Genomic DNA, 8,065 nt, shown 5'->3' with positions numbered 1-8,065 from the left:
AGAGATTCCTGCAATTATTTTAGAGACGTGATTTAAGGCATGATAACAAAATTTTGAAGGGGATGTTTTGGAGGGAAAGTTAGTGACAAACTAAAGGGTCAATAAATTCACATATCTCATTCTTAAGATGGTTGTTATCAAGGTGATTTGAGATAATGTGAAAGTCCACACAGGGGGAGTCTAAGAGATTGTAGAGCTGAGTGGAAGAGGACCAGTAGAGTGGAGCTCCACAAAGTGGTGACCCAAGTGACAGAGGATCGACAAGATGGAATCCAAGGATCAACAAATCAACAAAGGACAGAGTTGAAGGTGTATTCAAGAAATCAGTGTTGTGTAGAACAGACACAACTGATGTAGACATAGTGTGATTCTTCAGTGTGATCTGATTGAGCTAAAGAGTAGCCACTCTAGCAGATCATCATTTTGTTGCTCTCTAACCATTGCAACTAAATCCCTTAATAGGGTGGACTTTAACAAGTCCCATTGTAAAAATCCCTTAACCGGGTGTCATCTTAATTGATGATCTTAAGACCTTTTGACAAGGCTACCTCTAACAGGGCAAAGGCACTAATAGCCCTTAGATAAAATCCCTTAACCATGTGGCACCTAACAGTGTCTTTGTAATCTCCTAATAGGGATGGCTCTTCACCGAGCATACTCCAGAAGAGTACAAATTTTGTGAGTTACTACTCACACCGTGGTTTTCTCCTATTTGGGTTTCCACGAGATAAATCTTGGTGTCATTGTGTTTCCTTTCATGCACGGTTATTCTTCTGCAATAGTTATTTATATGAATGAATGTTAAGTTGGTAATAACTTAAGTTAAAAGTTTTAATTGAGCAAAACCGTCAAAGTGTTGATTCATCCCTCCCCTCTCAGCACCGATTGGGACTTACAATTGGTATCAGAGCCATATTCCTTTGTAGTGAAGCTTGATAGCTTGAGGATAAATAGCATGAAAGAATACTGATATCAGAAGCAGATTGATGAAGCAAACAAAATTCTTGCTCAGCTAAAAGAGAGACTGAGAAAATCTCTTGCAAAAAGAAAGGAATTAGCTGAACAGCTAAATGAGAGTCAATACATCATAGATCAACTCTGTAAACAAAGTGGATCTGAAAAAAATGAAGAAGTAGTCTCAGAACTCATGGAAAAGAACAAGAAGCTGACCGAAGAAGTCACACATCTCAAAAGAGAGCACGAGGTCAGGCCCTAAGAATGACTGAGATATTGAAAACTAGTAGAACTGCTGATGAAAGAAAAAGGGAAGTAGAAGAACTGTCAAAGGCTTAAAGAGATAAGAGGCTTGCTAAAGATGCTCTGAGATAAAATGATGCTATCATGATTGAGAAAGATGAAGAAATCCGGATTCAACTCAGGAGAATGAATATATACATAAGAATTTGCATGACAACACAAAAGAAAAAGAGAAGATGATGAAAGAGATTGAACAGCTCAAGAGTGAGTTGAAAATTGAAAATGAGAGAAATGAGAAGTTGAGTAAATTCAATAAAAGTTCTGAGAAGGTAGACAAACAGTTGAAGGCTCAAAGAAGAGAAAAGGATACAATCGGTCTTGGTTACCCTGATTCAGGTCCTATGGAAACTTGAGAATCATCTAAATCCAAAAGGATGATGGATGATAAAAGGAACCACTCAAAAGTGAAAGGTATGAAGTTCTCTAAATCCTCCTGTAATCATTATGGTAAATCAGGTCATAAGACTAAAGACTGTAGAAATAAACCGGTTAGTCAAAAGAAGAATTTCACATTTGATGGTTACTGTCATAATTGTCATAAGTATGGCCACAGTGCTTTATGAATGTAGATCTCAATCTAGCAGTATGCCAAATAGAAGAAGTTTCAATGGACATTGCTTCACATGCAATAAGTTTGGACACCAATCTGAAGAATGCAAGCTCAAGTCAAATGTATCAAGACAACCATTCAAACCGGTTACTCCTAATAAAATGAATAATCATTTCAAAGCCACCTCTTTGACTTGTGGTAATTTTGGTCATGTTGTAGAAAACTACAAAATGAGAATGGGCTAGAGAAACAATTCAGGACCATGGAGGACAACTGGTATGGCATGCTTCAATTGCCATAAGATCGGTCACTTAGCCAGAGAATGCAAGAGCCGATCCTCCAACCAATCTAAATACAAGAACAGGTTTAGCAAGAAGAAAGAGCAAAATGACCTAAAAAGAAAGAAGACAACTAAAATAGTAAGAAATGAAATGAAAAAAACATGGATCAAGAAAGAAGAAGGAAAAGAAGGAGAAGTTCAGTCTAAAACCAAGTCATCATCCATCGGTGATGATAGTTCCTCTTCTAACTAGGCATATCGATGCCCAGGGGGAGCACATATGGTAAGATTACTTTTTAATCCCCTTAATAAATATAAGAACATGTCTATCTACATAGTAGTGATGCATAAAAGCTAGTCTAAAAGTTCTTAATTGAAGAATGTCTTGTGAGTTAGTTATTTGTGTATCCCTATCAGTAACAAATAACTGGTAAAGTCAAATCGGTGTACCTTAACTTGTAAGTTTCGAAACTGACTATTGTATTATGATGCTGGTAAATCTCTATGGATTTATAAAGAAATGTCAACGCATTTTCATTTATCTTGCTTTTTCTTTGTGAATCTCTCAAGCTCCTGTGTGGTCAAAGGCGATTTGAAAACTTGCTAAGATTTGTTTGTACGGAAAGTTCAAGCAGAGTGATATTAGTGTTTGGTATTCCTTCGGAAAAGTTATTCAACTTCGTCTGAGAAAAGATTGTTTGAAGGTCATCATGGAAGCGCCAATATCAACTCCAGTGTTGGTTGAAGCTATCAAAGAACCCCAACCCGAGTTCAAGCTACACCCGATGAAAGCCAGTGAAATTGACATGATTGGTGCTTTATCATCTATTCCCTTCGGTGTATTGTTGGTAGAAGATATTCACTCCTACATTTATTGCAAGCTCGAAGAACTTGGAGACAAGTTCATTCAAAATGAGTTTAAAGGGTTCAAATGAGTTTAAAGGGTTTTGTGACAATGATTAATTGAAAGCATAATTTCTACCTCTAAAGACCAAGGGTTTGGCTAATGTTGTTGATTTTCTTGATCAATTTTATGATGACTGGGTTAGATATGTGTTGAGCAGGGTTCATGATCAATTTTTTTGGCTGGAAGGTCATGCACCGATCAAGATTACAAAGGAGGTGATTCAAAGAGTGACAGGGTTCAGTGCAACCAATGAGGCATTAACCCTAAGAATGATTTCATCAATTAAAGTCATCTGGCTAACCAAATCCTAGTGTGATAGTAGAGAAATGATAATCACCCATATTGAGGATGTTGAAGTAATATTTGCCTCTGCAGTATTAGGTTACAGGGTTTATCAATCAAGCCACATGAATAGTGTGTCGAGCGGTGCCATACATGCTAGATATTGAATTATCAAAGAAGATGCAACCTATGATATATGTGAGATGATTCAAAGTCAATTTATGGTGAACATGGAAAGAATTAAGAAGGACAATAAGTAATCTTTCAAATATGGCTCACTACTAGTATAAATATTTTTCTATGTGCAGAACTTTTTCCCTGATAAGGGTAATATAGTATGGTCATAGGAGAAACCTATCATGGTTTAGATAGGTGAAATGATTAGGGATTTGGGTAATAAATTTGGTGAAATAATGTGGGGATACTTTAAGGAATTCCAAATTAGGATGCACAAGAGGGAAAGAATTCCAACTGGAATAGTACAGAAATACAAAGACAACATTTGCTTCCTTGTAGACACAGATTGTTGTATCATTCAGGCAGTTCAACCCAGAACTTTTTGGGTTCCACCTATGGGCTATGAAGTTGTAGCGGATCTTGTTAAAATTCATGTCAATATGCTCTTGTCTAAACCAGTAGACTCGAAGGCAAAGAGATTTGGAACATGTGAGGAGGCAAGCTCCAAAATAAAACAGGAACTTCAGGTGCCAATCATGAAGAGAAAAATAAGAAAAATGATTGATACCCTTGACAAGAAAAATGGAAATGAAGCATCAGGTATGACTACCTCCATCAGTGCTAGTGAGAAAACAGGGGTCACACCTGCTAAAGATGAAAAATTAATAAGTGAAAAGAAGAAACTGTCAAAGACAAAACCTAAGGGGACTGCATCAACCAAGTGTGCAACATACTCAAAGGAAAAGGATCTAGGTACTCATGTATCTTCACCAAGTAAAGATAGACCGGTAGGAGTAACTTACATTAGAAAGAAAAAGAGTGATCCAAAGCTTAAAAAGGATGAGAAAGAAGGTGATATCACTGACACCCTATCAGATGTGGAAATAAAGGAAGTTAGAAGAAGTGGAAGGAGCAAAGCCCCAACAGTTGATGAGTTGGTGCATGGGATCAAATAATTTGGAGGTATGTTCGGTGTTGGAAGAAGATATTCCCTCAGCAACGAAGAAGACAAAAGGAAAATCGAGGAAGCATTGATCTAGAACTTGTTCAAGTTTTGTAGGACTCCTAGTGAATTATATCGTATAATCCCATCAGATTTGCAAGATCAAATTGAAGGAACATAGAAAACAACTCTTGCTACTAAAAAGGAACTCAGAACAAAAGCACTGATGGAAGTACATCATGACTTAGACATTGATCAAGCTTCACTGGTAGATTAAGCATGCATTCAACATTTCAGAGTAAGGAATAGGCTTAGGAGAGTGGCAGTAGGTGAAGTTGGAGTAGTGCATGCTGAAGGTGTTGCCTTGTGGAAGAAAATTATGGATCAACAAAAGGAAGTTGAAGAAGAAATTGAAAAGGAAATAAAATAGGACCAAGGTGAAGCTGCCCTTGTCAAAGGAAAAGCTAAAGAAAAATACTCCACTAAAGAATTTGATACTTTCATAGTTGAGGAAATCATAGGAAATGTTGTGTCAGACATCCCCAATCTGACAAAGGATATTGAACAACCAGTGAAGGAAGCTGATCAAAATAAGCTTTCTGGTCAAGCTGAAGTGATAGTTGAAGACATTCCTTATGCGGATACAACTCACAGAACCTTATTGACACCAAATCCTATTCTCTCTGAAGAAGGAAAAGATGAAGAGAAGAAAGAAGAGGAAGGAAAAGAGGAAGAGAAGAAATCAGAGGAAGGAAAAGAGAAAGAGAAGAAAATAGAGGAAGGAAAAGAGGAAGAGAAGAAAGAAGATGAAGGAAAAGAGGAAGAGAAGAAAGTAGAGGAAGGAAAAGAGGAAGATAAGAAAGTAGAGGAAGGAAAAGAGGAAGAGAAGAAAGTAGAGGATAATAAAGTAGTGATGAATACTCCTCCGACAAAGAGGAAGTTAGACTTAAACAATTAAAGTGAAAAGTAAAAGGTAAGAATCATCACAACAACTAGCTCATAAGTTGATACTGCAAAAAAGGAAGAAGGAACAGAGGAGGAAGATGAAGGTGACTTGATCATTGATATAAATAAAAGGACCCCTAAGCAATTGATGAAAGTCTTAGAAAAACTGAGAATCCAAGCTGAAAAGGCTAAATTGAGAGGAAAGAAAAAGAAGGTGAGAATTCTCACTTCTGCAAAGGAAATTCTCTCTGACCTAATCCCAGACATTATAGTTGATGATACTGCACCCATTATTGATCAGTTGGATACTCTTGTTAAAGCAATCAGTTTAGAAGAAACCGATCTAGAGAAGGTTACAATAAAGCAATATGAAACGAAGTGAGGAGATAACTTAATGGAACAAATAACAGTTGGTAAAGTTGCTCTTTCCACAAGAACAAAAGAAGTTAAAAATATATTGTAGCAAGTTGGTCAACTACTAGTGATTTAAGGCATGATATTGAAATTTTGAAGGGTATGTTTTGGAGGGAAAGTTGGCGATAGACTAAAGGGTCAATAAATTCACATATCTCATTCTTAAGATGGTTGTTGTCAAGGTGAGTTGAGATAATGTGAAAGTGCACACAGGGGGAGTCTAAGAGATTGTAGAGCCGAGTGATAGAGGATTGGTAGAGTGGAGTTCCACAAAGTGGTGACCGAAGTGACAAAGGACCGATGGTATGGAATCCAAGGATCAGAAAATCAACAGAGGGCAGAGTTGAAGGTGTATTCAAGAAATGAGTGTTGTGCAGAACATACACAGCCGATGCAGACATAGTGTGATTCTTTAGTGTGATCTGATCAAGCTAATGAGTAGCCACTCTAGCAAATCATCATTTTGTTGCTCTCTAACCATTGTAACTAAATCCCTTAATGGGGTGGATTTTAACAGGTCTCATTGTAAAAATCCCTTAACCGAGTGTCATCTAAATTGATGATCTTAAGACCTTTTGACAAGGCTACCTCTAACAGGGTAAAGGCACTAACAAGCCTTTGATAAAATCCCTTAACCGGGTGGCACCTAAAAGTGTCTTTGTAATCTCCTAATAGTGATGGCTCTTCACCAGACGTACTCCATAAGAGTACAAATTTTGTGAGTTACTACTCACACTGTGGTTTTCTCCCATTTGGGTTTCCATGAGATAAATCTTGGTGTCACTGTGTTTCCTTTCATCCATAGTTATTCTTCTACAATAGTCATTTATATGAATGAATGTTAAGTTGGTAATAACTTAAGTTTAAAAGTTTTAATTGAGAAAAACCGTCAAAGTGTTGATTCACCCCTCCCCTCTCAACACCAGTTGGGACTAACAATAGTCATATGGAAGTTCTTATGAAGGAGAAAATGTAAAAGTAGAAGAAGAAGAAATACTTGAGGAAGAAATGAAAGGACTTGAGTCTGAAAAGACTTCGGTAATTTTATCAGTCATTGTTTATGAATCCTATATTTCAACTGAGTTATTACAAGTTCCTATCTCACAAAGAAAATTGGATATTGACATGTTATTATTGCAACAAATGCTACTACTCGGTAATTATTTACTATCTGAAGCTATAAAGAAAAGCTATGTTTCAAGAGTTTTGGTTGAGGATATGTTGAATTTTCTCCATGAGAAACTTCTGGAAGTTAAAATAGAATCTTGGAATGATGAAGGATAAATGAGAAATGCATTTAATAAGTTGAAAGTAGGTGCAATGAATTTCAAAGGAAGACTTGCTAAGTCTTCTAAGCAGAGGATGTCATTGTTGGTATTATGGATGTGTTGCATTGGTTTTGTCATTGATATCAAAACTTATCAACACTTGTGAACACTTATCAGCACAGAAGATATTTGGTTATGTTCACCAACATGTTTAGTGACTTATGCACAGTCACCGGTATCGGGTTCACCAACATGTTATATTGTTCACCGACACTTAGGATGATCTTTTATCATATGGAGATTACTTGGTTATGTCGAAGACATTGTTTGGACACTTGGTTTTGGTGATTTGGTTATTGGTCTAATTGAGTTTGCATATTTATTGTTACCGAAAAATAGGTCTAGGTTATGTACTGACAAGCGTTATTCTTTCTAGATCACCACAACACTTTATGGAGATGTTTTATTGATTGGTTATTATTGTAAATGCATTGAGCCAACATGATGCATCACATATTGATTCATTTGTAATTGATTTAATTGTAATATTCTTAGTGAGGTGACCTACACATTTGGTCTTAAGTTTTGGTATATATGTAAGATCTCATTTGTGAGATTATGTAGAAGGTGTGAAAGGGAATGTAATAAGGTATATGTGAATATGAGTAGAGCTTTACACGTAGATAACATTTGAATATTCGAGGAAGGTATGAGGAAGACAATCAGAGCTTAACCAGTACTGAATCCAGCATATGAAGATGTTATTTTGAGTAGTACATTATCATTGGATTTAACCATCCAATTATAGTCAGTGTGACTCCCATTTTGTGATTGAGCAGTGAGATCTAGACAGTTGGCCTTTCTACATGTGCAGACCCCATTTGTACACACATACTATCTGTAGTCGTATCATTTGATTGTGGGTAAGGTTTCCCACCGTAGTTTTTCCCCTTACAGGTTTGCCACATGCAAATATATGTGCTATGTGTTGTGGATGTTATTTGTCTTTCCGTTTCATGCATTAAACTTTACTGGTACTATT

This window comes from Cryptomeria japonica, chromosome 10 (genome assembly GCF_030272615.1).
Source record: "Cryptomeria japonica chromosome 10, Sugi_1.0, whole genome shotgun sequence".
Lineage (NCBI taxonomy): Eukaryota > Viridiplantae > Streptophyta > Pinopsida > Cupressales > Cupressaceae > Cryptomeria > Cryptomeria japonica.
Note: the sequence above shows the minus strand (reverse complement) of the source record.